The following is a 22782-nucleotide window of genomic DNA, read 5'->3' as shown; positions in this document are numbered from 1 at the left end:
TGTCAAAAATGGATATCTACTTGATCTAAAAGGAATAAAATACTCAGAAACATGCCTACTACTGAATGGGAGAAGCGTTTCCGAATGCTACCTTCAGCTGGAGAACCTTAACCTGCTCACGCATGCTTACTGAAGTCCCCACTCAACACAGGAATCACAGCTTTCTTAAATGACATTTCAGCAAGCACAGGATATGCACCAAAGTTTGAGACATATTTAAAGCTTTGGAAGTATTGAAAGCCATCTAAAGTTATGTTTTTGATATCCCCTTCTATTTTTGTCAGTATCAATGTTTGAGAGTATTTTCACCGATTAAGCTAATTCTACAAAGGGTTTAAAGAGGAAAAAATTCATGCAAGGTCTGTCTCACAAAAATTCAAACAGTGGTTTTTGCAAAATGGGGAAGTCATGAAGTATTTGATGTGGAAATGGTTTTAAACAACTCAGCATGAAATTGACTTAGGAGGTCTTTTTGGTCTTGGTGACTGAGTTTGTTCACCAAGTCGTCATCCTAAAGTGCCCCATCTTTCTTCTATCCCCTGGACCCCCTGCCTGAGATGAAGAGAAATGAACACTCAACACCCAACCCCACAGTTTAACAATGTTTTATCCAAGCAATTTTGTTTACCCAGTTATAATTGACCATTTCACACTTCAATATGCTTCCTCTGGAGCAGAGAGCATTCAACAATAAAACACAGTGAACAGCCCTGTCAGAAATGTTTTTAGAACTAAATCTACTGACAGCTGCACAGTGCACGTGAGTTAATGCCCAGTCTCCCACTTGTACCAGGTACAGTCTGAAGCATTTCTGTCATGGGCAGATTAGTAATGATGGCACATTCCTACATCCTACAGTGCGGCATGAAGAAGACAGGTCCCACTGCCTCTTCTGCATTGCTTTTCCACTTGTACTCCAAAGTCTTGTGAGAGATGAAGAGAAAAACTTAAAGTCTCCATGCCCAGGAAAGGAGCCTGGGTTTGTAGCTACTGACAGCATTTATACCAGGCCAAGTCTAGGGAAAGCATCCACAGCCTTGAGATTTAGGAGTGAGCATGGGCTTTTCCCAAGCCTGAGCTCAGAGTGGGAGAAGGTTGGGTTTGTTTGCTGAGAGCAACAAAGATGGCAGTGTTGGCTACAGAAGGAAATGTGGGGGCAAGAAAGGAGAAGGGAGTCAGGCCAGGTGGCGAACATCGGTCAGCCTGTGACAGACAGAGGTGAATGGTGGGAACATGAGGTCAGGAAATTAATTCCATAAAATGGGCCCACTGTGCTGACCCCACATGCTTTTTTTTTTTTCCAAGACAAAATTCACCTGCAGCCCTGCCTGGCCTAAGTGGACAGGAAATGTCACATTCCTCAGCAAATGACCCGTCCACTGCAGGAGAAATGCAGGCCCCAAATAATGTTGGTAAGAGAAACCCGAGTGACCCTGGTATAGGAGACTTGTGACCAGATGCTGAAACTCAGAGATAAGGATAGTTCCTCCTAACCAGAAATCTGCAGAATGTATGGTTAGGAATCCAGTTAGAACCAGTCAGCACGGGCCACAGTGACCTCCATGACAGTGGGGACTTGAAAGTCTGGTATCACCTTGCCATCAGTCAGTCAAAAGTCAAGAGGTGAACCTGGGCAGGACTCTCTGTAAACTTCTCTGGGATCTCCAAGAGGCACACTGTCTCTCTCATTTTTGAGAGGACCGACTCTCTTCCTTGAGAGTGTCCCCTTTCCCCTTTCCTAGCCCTTCAATAAATTCATTCCTATTACTCTGAGCGACAAGTCTGAAATCTTCCTGACTTGACTACAAAAGATCAGGGTTTGAAGAGGAGGTCTTTTCATTGCCAGAAAAGAAGGCCCCAGCTTTGTCACAATCCCAGTGACTTGGGAGGCTGAGGCAGGAGGATCACAAATTTGAGGCCTATACCTCAGCCACTTAAACCCTGTCTCAAATTAAACAAAAATAGCAAGGGATATGGCTCAGTGGTAAAGTGCCCCTGCGTTCAATCCCCAGTATAAAAAGAAGGAAAGAAGGAAGGGAGGGAGTGGGGGAAAGGGTAGGGAAAGAAAGAAGGAAATCAGTATCTACTCCTATCTGAATACCTACCACCTCTCCTCCAAAAGAACTACCCCCAAGGGCGTAGTTAAGTGATTCTTTTCTTTAAAAATATATATTTGTTATGAAATAATTAAAGTACAAAAAATGAATAAGTAGTTGTTTCAAGACAGGAAATGGGAAGGAAAGGAATATTTATTACCTACTAATAGGGAAGAGAGACTCTCAAAAATCTCTTAAAACATTTAGCAGGAAAGGGTTTGGGGGATGGGCCTCTCCAGGGACCAGTAGGGGAGGTCCTGGGGAGTGGGACCACAGTGCTCCAGGCAGATGGTCCTCCACTTGTCAGACAGCAGGAGAGGGATGGCAGGAGGAGGAGCAAAACTGGGCCTCTGCTGTTTTCTTGAGACACACAGCAGAGCTATTCCTCGGAGTCTGCAATGGAGCCAAGAGAAATTTTCCTGCTGGTAGAATGAAGTCTGGGGACAATGTCAGGAGAACAGAGGGATTCCAGGAAGGACAGACAAACAGCTTATATAACAAGGTGCAGAGCTTAGGGGGAAAACAAGGCCAGCATGATAAATGTTCCTCACACATTCACCATCCACTCCCTGACTGACAGGTGACACTTGGATAATATCAGTTTCTATGTAGCCAAAGTGTGTGCTTACACACACACACACACACACACACACACACACACACACACAAAAGAACATGTATCACCACACTTATATGGTTTTCCCCACTTTAAATCTTGCAGAAGTAGGGTAATAGCATATGTAATCTGAAGTAAACGTTACTTTCTTTTGAAAAGCGTCCACACTTATGAAAGGTATGGCTCTATTTTATTCATTTCCCTGGTTCGATCTTCCTATGGTAAATATAATGCAGTTTATTTATGGATTTTTAACAGATGAAAACTAGACTGCTATATAATTCCTTTAACCACTGGCAGAGCTGTTATAGACATGGTGGGCGCCTCTCCTGGCAGACCCATGTGGTTTCTATTTTGTGACATTAGGGAATGATTACAGCACCACTTGGGGAAAACAAGGTTACTCTTTCTGACAGGATATACAATGATTTCTAGGTCGACACAATCTACCAATACTGATCACACATTTCACTGAAAACCAATATGTAAAAATTACTAACTTATTTGGTCTTAATTTCCAATTTTTTTTATCATGAATGAAGTTTAACAGGTTTTCATATGTTTTACTGAATATTCTCGGTAAGTTTCCCATAAATTGCATGTATGTATTTTTGCCCATTTATTAGTTTGTATTAGTTTTAAAACATATTCTGGAGACCAATATTTTGTCTGCATTACAAATATCTGCACTTCCTATAGCATCTTAATAGTATTTTTTAAAAAATCAACAGTAAAACTAACTTTGTTTTATAGTTCTACTTTTTGGGACTTTTAAAGTAAAATTTTCCTTAATCAAAATTTAAAAATGCAATGTCCTTAATTTTCTTCTAAAATTTACAGAATGTGTCTCACTCATCCTTGCTTGGATCTGTACCTGAGAAAGGTATTTTTGATGCACTGGTTTGAAAAAATGTCATACCCCCCTCATTGGGTGGAGCCTGTCACTTCCTGGCTGGGAGCTCACTCCTTTGCCCTGGGAGGCACATACCATCAGCCTGGTGATCTCTTCTGAGGCTCTGTCTCATTCACTCCCTGCTTCACACTGAAGAGGAGGAGTTTCAGCCTAGAATGAAGACCTCCATCCCAGGGATCACTGGTCACTCCCTTGTCCCCTACTGTGCAAGAGAGTTAGGAGAAGCATCCTTGGCTGGCATTGGGAAACATGATTTCAAATTCAGTGTTCAGTTTTCAACCCAGCTCTCCCCATATGTAAGACAGCAGCTTCACCTTCAAGATGAAATCAGAATCCAGCCAGAGTAGACAAATACTCTGCAATTTTTCATTTCAAATTGATTGACAGATTTCCTGGGAGTTCTAACAGAATCTTGATAGTGGTATGAATGGAGAAAGATGTCCCAGAACTTTTAAATTTCTACAATTAAAAGTAATTAAGATAATTTGGGAAATAAAAGTAACAATAAACTTTTAATTCCAGATACTGAATACTTATTAATCAGCAATTATCAGTATGCATAATTATAGACAGGTAAATAGAATAGAAAGAAAACCTCAGGAAAAATCAAAAGTGCATAATAAGATTCTGTTATTATTAAAGTACAAAATTATATTATGTAAAAATTTGAAATTATATATACAAAAAGTTCCCAATTAACCAACTATTGGAGAAATAGAAAAATATTTGCAAAATTAATTTCAATGAAGCATATTCCATAATTTTACATAAAATTCATACTGCTCTATGAAATAGGACATATCTAATAAAGAAATATAAAACAATATAATAATTACCTCATATATACCATTGCAAATTCTGAATACTGCATACATACTTCCTATTATATGAATTTATTATGTATAATTATATAAAATTGATTATGTATAGGCATTTACTTTTATTATAAAATATATTATAATTTATTTAAGGTTATAAATGTTATTTATTAAATCTTTAATGGTAGCTTTAAAACTAGAAATTCTTTCAAACAAAAGTGTTTCCCTGGGTTCTGCGAACCTCAAGGGAGGGGGCCATGGGAAGCTGGCTGTGAAGCCTGTTTGTCAGAAGTTCTAGAGACCTTCGCTTGGGACTGGCATCTGAGTGGGGACAGAGCCCTTAGGCTGTGGGGTCTGATGCCATCTCTAAGTCAAGGTGTCAGAACTGGACTGCACTGGAGGACACCCCACTGTTGTCCACTGCAGAACTAAGTGCTTCCTATGTGAGGAAGCAACACCACACACCTGGTGTCAAAAACATTGAATGACAGTGTGACTAGGCAAAGCATTTTTTATATATCTCTCTAAAAGCACACAATGTGATTGGGAAAGAGATGGCTTGGTTTAAAAATAATCTAAAAATGCTAATGACGGCACACTGATGACACATGGTAGTAGGCGGGTCTTTCTCTATGGAATGCTTTCAGCAGGATGTACCTGGTCCATCTAGGTTAACAGGATATTAAAAGGAGATGATCCTTATCCAAAGAGTTTTCCTTGTACAAATGAAGCCCCTATGCACCTATTAGACCCTTTCATATTAATTTTGAAATAAAACAATTGCCAATGAAAGAAGAAAGAGGACCTGTACTGTTTGTCTTGGACTTCCTCATGCTTTTGCTTTGTCTTACAAATGCCAGTATTTCTGGCTTTCTTAGTAAAATTTGGTCCTGGTCATATCTATGATTCCTGTCATTCTGACTTTTAAAGCAGACAAAGATAGAGCATAAAAAGGAGCTGCTCTGTTCAGCAATGATTTAGAAATGCAAGACAGCTAGATATCTTTTACATAGGTAGAGTCGAAACACATTAGTGATAATTTGCCATGGTGCTATAGTTCCCATCCAATTGACAGAAATTCTCCGTTGTTCCTCACTGAATTCCTTTCTATTTTTATTCTCTCTACAATACTTAAGTCTATCTTATTTAAAATTAGTGTAGAGAGAAGAGAAGTATCTCATCTAGTCCCAAAAGCGGTGGGGAGAGAGATTCTCTTTCACTCACATGGTTAATATGAGACAAACTGTGAAGGGGACACCTCTTCTAACCCCACTTCCATATACATTTTGGTAAAGAGAAACAAGGAAGAGTAGCACTGGCAGTGTGTGGGCATGCTGTGCAACCCTGGAAAAGCTATCCAGGTTTAAGAGCTTTTAGAGAATGACATATTCCTGAGGCAATATACGCTATCTATTCAGAGAGATTTGGCCCAGGTAAAAGTTCTTCTAAGTCCTAGAGAAGGAAGCAATCTTAAGCTTTCAACCAAAGAATCATCTTATTTTTATTCTTCTGAAAAGTTGGGTAATTAATTTTAACAAGACTGAGCAAGTGAGCACTCTAAGAATTTTTTAAATAATCAGTTCTAAATAGACATCTTTGGGAAACTGTACCTATTATTTAGGATGATATATCTATACAAATTTTAAATTATTTTTACCAGTATACATACTGACTCTCTCACACACACATTTAACAAAGAAAGTGATGTCTGCTTGCTAAACATCACAATAGAGTTTCTCATATGAGTTGTACTGCTTTCTTTTATGTGACTTTAAGGTTCACTTTTTCTCTCTGCAACTGGAAAAGGTAGTTTCCTGTTTTCTTTGGATTTAGACAGTCCACTAAAGTACTTGGCCACTGGACATATTAATCAATGTGCCTGTAAATCTGTACATCTCTGTACATTGTATCATCCAGCCTTTGTACCTAGAAGACAGTTCATTTGTAATAAACACCTATTGAACACCTAACACAAGTCTCAGACTGGGAAAACCATGTAGAATGAGCATATTTATTTAGATATTGTATTTATTCATGTTGAATTTATGACAATATTTAAATTTTAAGATGTTTTTAAGAAAATGAGGGTTTTTTTCCCTCTACCTTGACATCATTAAATGCTTTACAAATGAAAGAAATTGGGAATGTGGCCCAGGGATTAAGGAACCCTGGATTCAATCCCTGATATCAAAAAATTAAAATTAAAAAATTAAATGCTTCACAAATATAGCTAAAATAGACATTTAGGGTTCCGCTCTTTGCGTATAGTTTGAAACATGAACTCTTGAACACTGTAGGATTGATAATGTTTATTGCTCAGCATATAATTCATGTGTTGAAATGCATTAATGACTTCAGCAATGTATTATTGCAAGTAAATTTTGTGATGAAATTATCTTTTTAAAAAACCAAAATAATCAAAGTTTAAAAATAGCTTCTTCACACAAAAATGAATTGTGCATTTAGTATTTAATAATAAAAATTAATACATTTCAATCTGAGATTGAAAGAACCTTGCCATGGATGCTAATCTTAAAATTATTATCCTATCCTTCTGAAGCTGCATGAACAGAGAAACAGGGGAGAGATCCTTCAATTTATATAGCAGAGGGTGATTTGAAAAAATATGTTAAACATATATTATGAGCATTTAGTTTCTCTTAAAACCAATGATGCAAAAATATTTTTATATATTCCTAACACAAGCAAATTTTAATCTCATCGTTGGGTGTTTTGAGCATTTAGCATATTGAATTTACATCTGATTTCTTTATTGGTTGTATGCTTATCTATTTGCCAGATTCTGAATCTTGCCTCTATCTCTGTGGATCTGAAATTAATCTGATTCCTTTATCTGGGCACACAGTGCTGTGGCTGAGTGGTTTAATCTCTGTCCCTGGGAACACAACCAAATTCATCTCCACTGAAATCTTGACTCCTCTGTGACTTAGCCTTGCATCTGGGTTTCCATCTGTCAGACATTTCACTGGGTTGTCTTTATTTTTTTCTAAGAGTCCATTTGAAAAGAGTAAAATAAATTCAAAAGGAGAATGGACGTGGCAGCTCCTGCCCATCCACTGCAATCACAATATGGAACCTCAAGATGGCAGCCATCCCCACTGATGAATGAACAGAGTGAGGTGAGAAGTATTGTCCTTCAATCAGGGGACTGGCTTGCATTGAGTGTTAGGGAGGTTTTTTCCCATTTTTCCTCCATTCTGTAGACAGAGCCTGACTTTCAAGCTTAATGCATTTCTGTAATTCTCATATGTCTAAAACTGTCTCATGAAGAGTCTAATAAGAAATCTCTCCTTTGTTCTCTCAAAAGTGTGATGCTAAAGTACCATTGCCTCTAAGTTCATCTTAATCAATTTGATGACCCTTTATATCACTCAGGAGAGCAATGTGAGGATATGCTCCAGCTACTGTGAATGTGCACAACTTTAATTTTTAAATAATAATAAAGCAGGAATTATAATAGCACTGATGCTATCTTTATGATTTGAAGCCCATGAGGGAAATACCACATTTGGTGTTATGTTCACAGCAATGCCCAATGTTACGTTTGATTTAATATGCAGTTTGTATGCTGCCCAAATCATCTATTAATTATGCAAAAATAAATCAATGTGTTTTTTGTGCCTTAAACTTTAAAACCAAAAATCACATATTTTTCATCTGGAAAATAACCTCAGTGAATGCTTTCATTTATTTATTCACAGAAAAAGCAAACATCCCTATAAGTTCATCTATGTACTTATGATTCTTTAGCTATCAACACTTCTTATTTGTAGTTTGGGGCTTCCATTCTTGTGTTAATTTCCACATGTATCAGAAAAATTTTTTTAAAAAATTGAAAAAGGTAAAGGGACAGTTTATCATGAGAAAATAAGAAATGGGAAGCATTTGTGTCTCCCAAGCTCTCTGAAAGAGTGTAGAAAGTAACTTAAAATTTTGCAGCAGGTTTTACCTCTTTGTTCCTCCTCCTCTTCCCCTTCCTCCTTTCCCCCTTCCTTCTCATCCACTTCCTACTATTTTATAGAACTTGCAGTGTAGAAAAGATGAAAATTAAGGTAAGATCCACTCTTGGGGAACCCAAGCCAGGTTATTGAAAGAGGACTTTTTAAAGAACATAAGTAGGGAGATCTTTTAGACTAGAAGACTAAAAATCATCTTCTGAGATTTGCAACTTAGTTAGTAGGCTCTGGGATTTGGTGCAGGTTGATGTCGAAGGAAGTTGTATCTTGTCAAAAAAAAACACTGCGCCTAATTCCTCTGGCATTGCACAAGCTATTGGAAGGTAAAAGACCCTTTGGGAACAGTGGGTCAGGTATGCTAAAGAGAAGCTGAGGCCGCCATGAATCCACTCTAAAGCTGAACCAACTCTTCCCTCCAGGACTCTAAAGCCAGTAAAGAGGGGCCCCCAGGTGCCTGAATCAAGGAAGCAGACAACTCTAGATGGCAAGTTGTTAGAATGGATTTTTAAATGATGTGAGACTATCTCCTGGAACAAGGAAAAGGCAAAACACTTCTAGTTTGGCAGCCTGAATACTTAATCCCAGCTCCAACATTCTCACAATGTGGGGCCTTGGAGAGTCTACAAGAACCCACAGATTTCAAGTCTGCATTCAGTAAAAATGACACAAAATCATCTCCAGTAATTTTTCAGCTATAACTTTGCAAGATAAGATGGTTCAGAATTATCTCGTAAGACAAGGAGCACTTTCGAAAGTGCTCCAGTTGCTGGGAATGGACTTTTTTAATAGCCCCAGGCACGGGCCTCCGGTGACATCCTCTCTGTAGCCAACTTTCTGAACTTCATTTTCAAAGTTATGAATTCAGGGGCACATGATAGATCTCTTCCCATTAGACTGCAGATTTTTCATGTTCTTAGAAATTTATTGGAGACCTCAGCAGTGTGACAGAAGGACAGTGCACAAGGGGTACTTTTAAGTCTTCTGGAAACTCTGACTCTTTCATCTCCTCTTCCCACTTTCAGTAGAGAGACTGAAACTTGTTGATATTTAATTTGCTATTAAATGTGAAGAAGCAATCCAGAAGATTTATGTCAAATGTCAAGACTTTAAAAAGTGCTTAATTTTAAAATTGCCCTGCAGTTGCTCAGACCTGACTTGTCAGTTAACAGAAAAGGAAAAGAAGTAGAAGCATGGTCCTCAGGAGGGTATATGTACTTGTTTTCGAAATATTGCTGTTTTCTTGGATAATAAAATTGGTTGACTTTATAGCTTTTTGTCTAAAGGTTTGATCTCCATGAAAACACTAGCAAATTGGCAGGCATACAATTATCAGAGCTCCAACCAGAGCTAGAACCTTTGGGCAGGTCCTAGTGAGAGCTCCCTTCTGTGGCTCACCTCGGTACCTGGAAAACATACCTGTCACCTGTGTGGTAATCTGATTGCATGCATGCACCTTTGAAAGGAACACAGTTGACAATGCAGTCTCCCCCATAATGGTGAGTTATGTGCAGTGCATCTTGCTGTAGACTTTGAGCTCCAGGCTGCCACAGGCATAGCACAGGCTCTAGAACTTCAGTGTGAATCCTCTTCATTCTGTACTTAAAACTCTGTTTGGGGAAATCAGCTCAAGGGTTTTGCTTATAACTTTTTCATTAGAAATGACATGAGATGTTTTCTGGCAGCCCATGCTTATCATCTGATGTGTGATGCATTTTCCAACATTTCCTTGCAAAATCAAATCCCCCTTTACCAGTTAACTACAAAGTGTTGGAATGTTAAATGGATTTGTTTGCCAATGCCACACTGCATTCTAGAATAAAGAGTTCCAAGAGTTACAGAAGACATGTTATCAAGTTTCTAGAAACTTCAAAGCATAAAAATTGGTGACACATGAAAGAGTGATTCTCTCCTTAAGTGACACAAAGCAAGCTTTCCAACTTAGCAACAAGTAGGCCATTATAGATGAATAAGCTATGAGATATAGCTCTACCTTCAGCCTGCAGTAAGGGTCACAAGACAATGCCCCATTCTGATGAATCAGCATAGAACAGAGAATAGAAAAGCATAGCCTATGCTCTCTCCGAAGCTGGCTAGCTGGCACTATTCCTCTGCTTAGAAAAAACTATGCTCGTTAATCAGTTGAATACAAAGCAATATGGTTAAATTATGCTGCTGTAGTCATCTAAATTAACTCCATCCAGAAAGACATGATTTGAACTAATCTATAGCTTCAGAAAATAGTACCTAGAAGCAGGGAGTATTGTGTAGTTTGAAAATGGATCAGAAAGGAAATGGAATTTGAAGACAGAAAATAAGTCACTTCTTTTTTTTAGACAGAGTATCTAAAAAACCCTGACTTAGCTTAATTTCCTGTTGGGCTTGAGTTATATTAATCCAACAGTCCATCACTCAGGGATCATGTAGAATGATTATTATGTGATGTGCTCTCTGCTCAGTAATGAGAAGACTTAGGGTGGTGTCTAGAGTTGAAAGCTTCTGCCATTGGAATATGGAGTACAGAGTCAAGCAAAAATGAGAAAATACATTCAACGTGGGCAGACAGTACCTAGGTAAGGGAAGAGAGGGAGAGGAGCAGATAATCAGATCAGAGAGATAAGATAACAAAGTATGGAAATGAAAACAATTAGTGAGGAAGAGAAAATTCAGTTCAATTTCATCCAGACGTCTGAGGTACATTGTATATGGAAGATGATGAACTAGGGTCTGGTGATGCCAAAATTAATTCCAGTTTATCCCTAGAAAAACAGATACAAAGGAAAGGGAGAATTGGTCATAGTTAGGATTCTGTGAGCATTTTTGCTTCCATGATGAATCAATATTGGGTGGTAAGAAGAACAAGATGGGAAACTCAAACTCGAACAGGTACGTGACGTTTTAAATGCCCATTGTGATCACAGACAGGTACTATCGATTGGCCCAGGAATACATTACTGTTGAGCCCTAGAATGACACTAAATTGGCAATGGCAAGGTGGGTTCTCTCATCAAGGCCCCATCAATATTCAGCGCTCACTCGGTCTGTCACACTGACCATATGGCAATTCAAATGAGGCTGTAAGGACGCCAGGGCAGCACACGCTCCTTGTCATGTGTCCTCTTCCAGCACTTGGTGCCAGGTCAGATTCTATGGAGCAGAAACCAAAGTTAAGAGTTCAAAATTATATCCAAAATATTTCTTCTTCATGCTACCACTACAAAGCTCTTGGATGGTTGGCATACGGTGAAGTTTCGTGATTCCGCAGCAGGGTAGCGGAAAATGAATGCACAAGCCACAATGCAGTCAAAAATCACTTCTCACAGATGGCTGAGCCCCGGAGGGGTGAAGATTGTCACAGGGCAGAGCTAACACTTCCCCTGTGTGTGGGAGGGATGCTCTTCAGCTTTGTCCCTCAGTGCTTCCCCTGTGGCAACCCTGAAAGACACAATCTGGAGTTGTAGCATTTATAGCCAGGTGCTACAGCAGCATACCATCAAGACCCAGCATCTGGAAAGTCAAGCTCTGAGAGAGCCACTCTGAGACATGGAAGGCCAATTGGTACCCAGAAGGAGCAAACACAGGGACCCTGACATGACGTGTCTGGAGAAGAACATTTAGACTCCATTAAATGGTTAAACACACACATGTGCTTAAGTAATAAAAAAATAACACAGTAAATGTCATCATGCTGAGCATCATCATGCTGAAACCATAGGTTACTGGGTGAAGGGAGTCTAAACGGTATTTAGGGTTAAGTGGACCGAGAATAATGGTAAAGCACAGTTTTCCAACAAAATTGTTTGTGCCTGTCAACACCTTTTTTTTTTTTTAACTCATTAATGAAATAACCAGAGGATAGATTAAGGACTATATTTAAAAGCATTTGAAGAACAGAGACCTGTAGAGTCCTTTGTGAAAGGGATGTCTAAATAAGACTGCCAAAGTAGTCAGAAGACTGGTTGACACGTAGGAAATCACAGTTATCAGTTTTGCAGATTTAATTCTAATCTCAGAGGGTAAATTGGCTGAAGGTGGTTCGCCACATTTGCCATGGTAGCACATTTCAGACAAGACTGAAGTGGAGGTGGCAGATGAGTAAACCTTGGTGGGACACACACCCTGCCACTGTCATCTCATCTTGTTCCTAGACTTAGATACTTTTTTTTTTTTTCATGGGGAAAACCCTCTTGGTTGTATTTATTTTTTTCTTCCAGCCTACCCGCTCTTGTCTATGCATACGTAGTATCTTCTGTCTCAGTTAAATGTACACAACTGGACCCTAAGAGTGATGACAATCTTTGAGGAAATCTTGCCTCCCCCTTTATTACACTCATGAAAGTTATGGCAAGAGAAGCCTAGCATCTCACCCTGGCCACACAGTCTTTCTGAAGCAGGGGTAGAACTGGACCCAAGGGTCCTGACTTCTCTTGAAGGCTCTTCCCAACACACTTTGCTGTTCCTCTATATAAACATTTTACAACACTTTTCATGAGCTTTAGTCATTTTGTATAGGATGAAGGGGAAAGACCCTTTCCAATGGAGTTCCCAGTGGCTCCTGCATTTGGCTTTTTTTATGTCCTTCTTATGCTAAATCTTAGCTGAGTTTTAAATACCAAGGGCAAGGGTGAATCTGCCATTTTCATCTCACCAGTCTGTGGCTAGTGATGAAATCATATGCAGCCTTATCAAGGATGATTTACTCCACAGGATTCACTTTCTGGATCCTAAAAATCCTGTGTTCCAAGCACAGCACAGCTAGAAACAATGAGGGAAGGCAGGGCATCATAAAACTCCTAGGACCATGGGATCCTGAGGAGGAAAATCAAGAACCAATGACTTATGCCGGTGAGTTTATCAGTGGTGAGCATTCCCAGGATTGGACCCTGAGCCTTTAAGGAAGAAAAGTTAAGACCCTCATTTTCTAATATGAACTTTCAAATCTAAAATGTTTCTAGTTCTGCATTTTAACATGTTTTCTCAGTTGGAATTATTAAATGGATTATTTTCCCCAAGTTTTACCCTGCGGTAGAGCTTCAAAACCTTATATTAAATCAGTTCTAAGCTAAACTATTTTTCTCATGCAGAATGGAAGTTCACACATACTGACCAAGTAGTAATGAGATCAGGCAATAAATATCAAAGCATCTTCTAAACTTAAAAATGAAATTTGCATATAACATCTCTATACTTTATGTTCTGCTTTGTTTTGGTGTGAAGTAGACTTGTATAACACTTAAACTCATCTTACTCTGTTGAATAAACCATGTGACTAAAAATGATTACTAAAAATTGTTATTTTTAATAACAATGTAATTGAAGGAAAATGGAAAATATTCTAGAGTACTGAAACTTGAGAAAATAATTGGGTAGAGTACAGAAAGTAACTATAAGTGAAAGTCTAAATCTCACTTCCCTCTTCTGAATTGTTAGTAATCATTTATGCATAGAAATTCAATTTTCCTTCTCTATTTCCTTCTTATCAGCTAATAAAAGATATGTGAAGTGAATGGACAGATATCATTAACTTCCTATACATGATGCAGTGTAAAAGTCTCAAACTAATTATTTAAGTTAAAGTCATTTGTACCATTTTAAACAACCAGCCTGAATACTAAGTGAACATAAACACATGCTTTTTAGAATTTATGAGAGTCACAGGGCAATCATGCAGTTACTGCTCATGGGCAAACCAGGGAAGTATATCTGAAGCAATGGAACATTCCTGTCTTGGTTTTATGATCCTAGTGAGAAATATAACATCCAGCAGTAATAATGGCTATAATGGCTGTTTCCATTCCAGTACTTTTAGTTAAAACCACACTTTATACATTGCTTTGAGTCCAAAGAATGGGCATATCCATATTTAGAGTGAAACTCACGTGCAATCTAAAAAAATCAAACTTAGAAACATAAATTGGTATTTGGAATTGCTATAAACATTGTTATCCATTTCTCACTATAGGATGCTGATTTCCATTCTTTAGGGTAAATACGAAGGCGTGAGATAGCTGGCTCATATGATGGTTTCATGCTAGTCTTTTGAGGAATTTCTATACAGCTTTCCAGAGTGGTTGAACTCATTAGCAGTCCCACCAACAATTTATGAGTACACATTTTCCCCCATATGTTTGCCAGCACTTATTATTACTTGTATTCTTAATGATTGTTATAGCTGAAGAAACAAAATCTCTTCTGTTTATTTCCCTGATTGTTAAGGATGTTGAATATTTTTTTCATATATTTGTTAGCCATTTGTATTTCTTTTGATAAATGTCTGTTAAGATCATTTGCCTATGTATCATTTGGGTTATTTTAGGCGTATTGGTTGCTATTGTTGTGTTCTTTGTGTAATCTGCATATTAATCCCCTGCTACAAGAGGAGTTGACAAAGATCTTCTCCTATTCTGTAGGCTCTCTTCATGTTCTAATTGTTTCTTTTGCTGTGCAGAAGCTTTTTAATTTGACACCATCCTACTTCTTGATTCTTGGTTTTATTTCTCAAGTTAAAAAGTCCAGCTCTCTCTAAACTGACATTCTAGTAAGAATATAACTTATGGCAGTGATAAGTGCTAACAAAATTAAAATAAGAAGTTACCCATCAGGAGAGAGGAAATTTGTTTTATGTGGTTTCCTCATTGGTAGACTATAATTGTGAAGAAATAATATGTAAACAAAAACTCAATTTTGTGAAAGGATGAGCTAAAAGATGCTCTAGGGGAGAGTGTTCAGGCAGTGAGAACAGCACACTCAAGGTCCCTGAAGCAGGAAAGAATGATGGGAACCAATGGGAAGCCATTGGGGGGAAGGGCAGGAGCTGCCAGGGTGGTGCAGGTAGACTAAGATGACTGGGATTTAAGAAGGAACAATTTCAGGTAGGACTTTGAAGCTATGAAAACTATTTTTTTCAAAATATGCTAGTAAGCCATTGGAGAATTTTGAAAAGAGCAAATGATGTGGTCTGATTTGCATTTTTTAAAACTCCATTCATGCTGCTGTGTGTAAAATCAAGTGTGCTAGGAAAGAAAAGAAGAATGAACACAATCCAGGATTAGTACTAGGTGAGAATGATGGTAGATTCATCTAGAGTTTTGCCACTGGAGGTAATGCAATGCAGCTGGATGATGAACTCAGTTTGAAGGCATAGTTGATGGGAATTGCTGATGGATTTAAAATTGGTTGGTCAAGAAAGCTAAAGGAAAAGCAACACCTAAAATTTTGGTTTGGCTACCCAGATTGCTGCTGGTGCCATTTAATGAGATGGGGATGACTATGGGGTCAGGATGAAGTGGATAAGTAGAGTTCGGAGCTTAAAATATGAAGTGGGTGATACTTACTAGACTGCAAGTGGAGATGCTGAGCAGGCAATGTTCTGGGCCATACAATAGAACTTGGAGTAATGGTGAAGCAACCACTGAGAACAGATATTGTGCCAACTCCCTTGTTCACCTCACCTGCCCCTGTCTTAGACAATAGTCAGATGAACTAGGTCTTCTTTCATTACTGTGAGTTTGGTGATCAGCAAGAGGGCCTCAGGAAAGCTACCCTCTCTAACCATTCATTGTGTAATGTGTCAGGAACTGCACATGGGCAAATTAATCAGTGACAGGAAGAGCCCAAGGCAATCATGGTCATTTTTCTTGAGATTTACAAATTTCAAAAGCATCTCATGAATAGGAAATTAGGATCAGATGGGCATCATCTGGTCTACCTGCTGTGCAAAGGTGCCTAGCAGTCTGGAACACACATTAACCACCTAAATAAACCACTCCTAAATTAGTTTTCCAGCAAGTTGGATTTTTTGTCAAGAGTCCTCCATTTTCTTGGCCAGCTGGGTTTTCAAATAAAGTCACCTTCATTGAGTCAACATCTTTCTCTTATCTTAACCGGCCTGTGCAGCAGCAAAGAAGACTTGGATTTGGCAACAGCAATGACTCAAAGAGCAATCATTGACCCCTTGTGGTTAGTAAGTACTTCAAACATGGATCCTGTGTGAGTGGGGAACTTAATCTTAGTTACTGTTTAATTGTAACAAATATAAATCAAAATAGATGTTGTAGCTTGTGGTTACCACATTGCATTTAGAACTTAGAGGAAAGACAGAGTGGGGACAGCAAAGCCAAGCTAGGTGACTTGGGAAAATAGGAAGAAAATCAGGCCTATGGGACAGACGCTGGTATTTTTCCAAAAGGAAGTAAAGAAATGTTGAAGAAACTAAGAAACTATTAGTGTAGGTAGTTACCTAGAGAGGAGCAGAAATAGAAGGAAGAGGTATGTGATGGGGGTGAGATGGGAGAAGGGAGCCACTGTGAAAATGGCCCCTAACTGGGAACTGACCATAGGTGCCGTCTCTCCACATTACAGAAGGAGGCCTAATGCTACATGTCATAATCCCAATTCCCAAGGTCACACATACACCCACAAGTTGCTTTAAGTTTTAGTTGACAGTTACATGACCTTCTGACAGTGGTGCTAGGCCCAAAAAAGAAAATGAAGAATGAAGGCACATACTGGAGTGCAGGTGGGTGACTTCTCCCAAATGGGCAGCAAGTATATAAAACACGGGATCCCGGAGGTGTGGTGACCTGCACTCCAGGAATTCCTGCCACCGCAGCCCTGCCCCCATCCTAACAAAAGGAAAAAGCCAATGTTCATCATTTTAGGGCATTTGGGTCTCTTGTGAGCTGCCCACCCTTCTCCAAGGTGAATCTCACCCTCTCTTGCTTTTTCCTTCCCTTGTAACCAGCCTGTCCTCACTGCCCTCTGTCTATGCCTCATTGTATAAATCTGTATCTGCACCCTGCACTGGGGGTAACTGTCAGTTCTTGGACAATTTTCCCCAAGAACCAAAAAACAAGATCACAATGCTCCACAGTCAACTTTCCACCAGCATTAAGGCCACCAGAAGTGTGGGGAGAGCGAGCGCAAAAGAAAAATGGTGGGGAGATAATATCTCCCCTCCTCTCCTCTGCAGTTCCCTTTCTATGGTTCCAGTGGCCTTCAGACAGTCAGATAAACAACTCACAAACTTGAAATTATGCAACTGTCTTCTTCACAATGGATTCAGCACCAGAACACAGGTGTTGTGAAAACCACTGCTAAATCAAAGCCAGAATAAAAGAAAAGACATATCATCATAGTCCTTGAACATGGAGACTTAGGCAAGTCTATTACCACTGGCTATCAATCTACAAATAGGATGGGATGGACACAAGAATCATTGCAAAGTTGAGAAGGAGGGTGCTGAGATGGGGAAGGTTCTCCATATAAACTGAAAGCTAAAAGTGAGCATGGTAATTTCAGACCAGCAAATATTATGTGACTGTCAAGGATACACCAGAACACACAGGCTTCATCAAAAGCATGAATACAGGTACATCTCAGGCTGCCCGTGCTGTTCTGACTCACACAGCTGGTGTTGGTGAATTGAAGTTTGGTATCTCCAGGAATAGGCAGACCTCTGAGCATGCCCTCTGGATCCACACTAGTTATGGAACAACTGATGGTGGACATTAATGAAATACACTTTACTGAGCTCCCTACAGCCAGGAAAGATACTAGGAAATAGTTAAGGAAGTCAGTACCCACATTAAGAAAATTGGCTACAACCCCTATATAGTAGCATATATGCCAATTTCTGGTTGGAATGGTGACAACCTGCTGAAGCCAAGAGCTAATGAGCCTTCGTTCAAGGGATAGAAAGTCATCTATAAAGGGGCAATGCCAGTGGAAATGTTAAGCTCTGGGTTGCATCCTATGACCAACTCGTCCAAATGAGAAGCCCTTGGATATACTCCCCAGGATGTCTACCAAATGGGTGCTATTGGCACTGTCCCCGTGGGCCAAGTGGAAACTGCTGTCCTCGATCCCAGCAGGCTGATCACCTTTGATCCAGTCAATGTCACAACTGAAGTAAAGCCTGTTGAAATGTACGGTGGAGCTTTGAGTGAAGTTCTTCCTGAGGACAGTGTGGTCTTCAATGTCAAGAATGTACTGTCAAAGATGTCTGTCATGGTGACATTGCTGGTGACAGCAAAAATGGCACACCAGTTGGAGCAGCTGGCTTCACAGTTAGGTGATTATCTGGAACCATGCGGGCCAAATCAGAGCTGGCTGTACTTCTGTACTGGATTGTCACACAGCTTATATTGCTGGCAGGTTTACTGAGCTGAAGGGAAAGACTGATCACCTTTCTAGTAAGATGCTGAAAGATGGCTGGTAAGTTTGAAATCTGGTGATGCTGCCATCTTGGATATGGTTCCTGCCAAGCCCATATGTGTTGAGAGCTTTTCTCTTCTCCTCTGTGTTGACTGCTGTTTGTGACATGAGATAAACGGTTGCTGTGTCATCAAAGCTGTGGACAAGAAGGCTGCATAATTGGCATAATCACCAAGTTTGTCCAGAAAGCTCAGAAGGCTAAGTGAATATTACTTCTAATACCTACCACCCCAATATTAAGCCATTTTGTCACATCATCCCAGGTGTGGAACACCTATAAAAATTTAAATATAGTATATAATATGTAACATAAAACATAATATATAATGTAGTATTTTAGATATTTATATTATTTATTATATAAATATGTAATAAGAATATAATTGTATAACAAAATATAACTTCAGATTATTATTTCCAACCTATTTTAATGCACCTTATCAATTTGGTTGAAATGTTCACAGAACTGAAAACTTGTGACTTAACCAGGTAACTGGTGGTGGAAGATTGGTCTCATAGCTATTTGCCTCAATTGACCATTTAAGTGTAGCAGTAAAATACTGGTTAATGAGAATAGGGCATTGTAAAATCTTGAGGAAAAAACAAGGACGCTATTTTGTGGGCTGTTTGTTTTTGTATATGGCAGTATTAAGTTATTAGTTCTTAAAATCAGCACTTTTTAATGGAAGCAACCTGACTAGAACAATCTTTCACAGAATTCTGAAACTTATGACCTTTTGTGAGAACACTTTTAACATGCAGACTATCCTGAACAAGACAAGGAAATCTTGCACCCTCTGGTCTGTCCTGCCCAGGATGTAAGCCAGCCTCTGTCCAGCATGGCCACGCTCTGCCCATTTTGGCCAGGCTGTGCCCATTGCCTATGGGTAGTCCCTCAGTGACTCTCTGGGTTATCGGATCAGAGGTCAGGACATGACAGTACCGTGACACTGAGACCTGCTAGCAGTTCAGATCAGTGGAAAAGAAGCTGTAAAGAGCTTCTTCCAAGTGAAAGATGAAGGCTCCCAACTTAAGGAAGCAAAGATAAACTCACACATTTAGGTTGCTGAGATCTGTGGTAGGAATCAATCTTCTATCCTAGGCCACAGCAAGTGGCCAGGTGGGATCACATGTTGGGCCACTGGTGGGAGGACCCCAGCCCATGGGGACAACAGTCCCACACCTTCAACTCTTTCGAAGCCAATATTCACATGATAGTGCCTTTCTGGTGGGGATGTTTGTCTTCATGTCATGTGACCTCAGCACGTTACCAGGGACCATGCCATCCCCAGAATATTCTTGATTTTTTACCCCCTCATCTTTTCCCTGCTCTTTCTGGTTCTCCTGCCAACTCTGCTCTCATGCTACTCTTCCAGGACTTATCCCAGGCCCTTCTTTCAGTGAGTGTCCTACTTTCATGAATGTGTTAGGCCATTTTCCCCCAGAAGCAAGACTGAGGTGTAAAAACCATGCATAAGACCACGATGCTTCCCAGATTAAAGCTTCCCTGGAATGGAGATGCATTTCCAGCCCAGAAGGCTGGTGCAACCTCACGTCCCCTCTCACTAAGCCCTCGCAGGATGCCACTCATTACCACTCTAGGTTTCTTTCTGCTCCTTGAATTTGCCAGGCTATTGTCAAGTTCAGGGTCTTTTCCATTATTAACACTGCTAATGTTTTCCTTCCCCGCAAAATGACACCCCATCTCAACTTTTAGTTGTTGCTACAGTTTGGATCTCAAATATCCTCCAAAAGCCCAGGTATTGAGGGCTTAATCCCCAGCGAGGTGCTATCTGGGAGGTAGTAGAAACTCTAAGAGGGGGGGATTTGTGGGGGGTTTGAGGTAAGGGCTTGCCCTTGAAGGGGACTAGGGCACTGACCCCAGAGCAAGTAAAACACTACCTTTAGAGAAGGGTGAGGGAAGTAACTGTAAATTAAGACCAAGATATATTTGCATTGAGGAGAAGCCTAAAGAAATGGGCAATGGCTTGTTCTTATCTCCCATACTTCCTATTTCTATGCCCCACTCTCCGAAATGACTTTTCTAGATACACAGTGTCACTAAGCAGCAGCCTCTTTACATGCTAACACACCCACACGCCTGCCAGCAATACAACTACCTAGGTCATTAAATAACTTCCTGCCACTCGGTCCCCTGGTCATTGGCACTATCAGGCATTTTCTAGTAATGTCAGCCCTCTTATCTAGAGAAAAAATGATCTCTGATCAATTAATGTGAAACTAATGCTAGATGTTCAACTAACCATACAGCAAGTAGGCAATGGAATGCTTGTTTCTTTGCAAGAGCAAAACTGATTTTTTGCTTGAATTTAATAAAGATAAGTTGCTTCCCTTGACCAATAAATATTTCTGTGCAGTTTTGTCACAGTGCTTTTCCCTACAACTCTGTAATGAGGCTTACTCCCTGGGCAATCTTTGCTGTCACCCAGGGAACACCCCATGCAGCCTGATTAGGACTGAGCTGAACTGATTCCAGCTGAATTTATTTCCATTGTACCACTTACAATACTTTCAAATTATCTCTTTCCTCCACACTTCTTCCCCCGTAGGATTCTGTAGAGGAAACGAGCAGGCAGTGTGGCAAGTACGGAAATGTTGGAAACCCAGAAGAGCCTTCTTGCTAAAACTTCTCTGCAGTCACATGTATGGAGACAAGCTGCTAATGAAAATAGTTCAGCAGCCTCAGGACCTATGAAATTATCATCTGGAAAATATCTGTATTTCTAGTCAAGAATGGAAAATTCCATTTCATCATTTTAGTGGTTTTCTGAGAGTAGTTTCAATGATTATTTTCTGGAAAGGATATAAAAGGTGATTCCTTCAAGGAATATGAAGATTTAGCATCTGGTTCCTTTCCCTAAGCTAATTCTAACATACATGCTATAAAAGTAAAATTCTCAAGGTTTGAAATGATTTTAGTACATTCACTATGGAAGTTTTTTTATTTTTTGCAAATAATCAATAACTCAATTAATTTAATTATGTTTTGATCAGTCACTCCCATTCAAATCAATTTTAGTGTAATGTTCAAACTCTCTTACCTTCCTGGTTCTGAACATGGCCAGAATTCACATTCAGCATGAAATTGTGCTTGGTTAGGTTTTTGCCAAATAGAAGAAAATGCTAAAGAATATTTAAGAAAGAATGCTTCTCTCAATGAGATTCTTAAGCCTAAGTGAATAACAGAGGTGCTCTCAAGCAAAGAGGAGGTGGACAGATTGTCAACAGCAGTTAGGCCTCTAACTCCAGGTGATACTAATGCCCTTCCTGAGCACATCCTGGACAGATCTTTGGATCTGTGTGTCCATCACAGTTAATTTCAGGAATGGCTGATTTAACTCTTGACAACTTCTAATAACACCTTCCAAACTTTTCGCCATGTCTTTAAAATAGTTAATGTTTTATTTTTGTAAGAAATGTCTTGAGTTATCTTTAATCTTTCTTTTTCATTGTGTCTAGGTTTTGTCTAACTCTCTTGAGAAAATCATGCATTTGCTAATTTATTTTTTTCTTGGTGCTTAGGTCAGGGGTTCACTCACACGTGGAAATCTGTGCCAATAAGTCTGGAGAAGGGGAACATCATGTCTATCTAGTGCATTGTATGACTCATACAACAAGAGGGAACAGAGCTGAGCACAAGCAGGTCTTTGGGTAATATGTGCTAAGTTCTTTCTTAATCATATGCTCCTCCTTAAGAAAACAGTGGGGATTTCCTTTGACTTTATGGTATGGTATAATGTAGGTATGGTATACCTACATGTTTGTGTGTAGGTAAACCATCTTGAACTAAGCCTACCTTTTCTGCTGATTATTAAAAACATGTGTGCTTTGCCAAGCATGGTGGTGCATGTCTGTAATCCCAGGAGCTTAGGAGGTTGAGGCAGGAGGACCATGAGTTCAAAGCCAGCCTCAGCAAAACCAAGGTGCTAAGCAAGTGGCTGAGCCCCTGTCTCTAATTAAGATACAAAAAAAATGGGGCTGGGGATGTGGCTCAGTGGTCAAGTGCCCCTGAGTTTGATCGCTGGTACCCTCCCCCGCAAAAAAGTATGCTAAGTTTAAAATTAAAATATTGAACTATGTATCTAATAGGCTTTCCTTTATATCACAATAAAACAAATTCCTCTCCAGC

The 22782-nt window shown here is 39.6% G+C and overlaps 1 pseudogene; it reads left to right on the top strand.

Moving 5' to 3' along the window:
* Positions 1-18838, top strand: part of LOC143379569 (elongation factor 1-alpha 1-like) — a 72688-nt pseudogene extending 53850 nt beyond the window's left edge.
* Positions 18839-22782: the final 3944 nt, after the last annotated feature.

Source organism: Callospermophilus lateralis, chromosome 13 (genome assembly GCF_048772815.1).
Source record: "Callospermophilus lateralis isolate mCalLat2 chromosome 13, mCalLat2.hap1, whole genome shotgun sequence".
Classification (NCBI taxonomy): Eukaryota; Metazoa; Chordata; class Mammalia; order Rodentia; family Sciuridae; genus Callospermophilus; species Callospermophilus lateralis.
The sequence above is the reverse complement of the archived record's forward strand: the minus strand, read 5'-3'. Positions and strand labels throughout refer to the sequence as shown.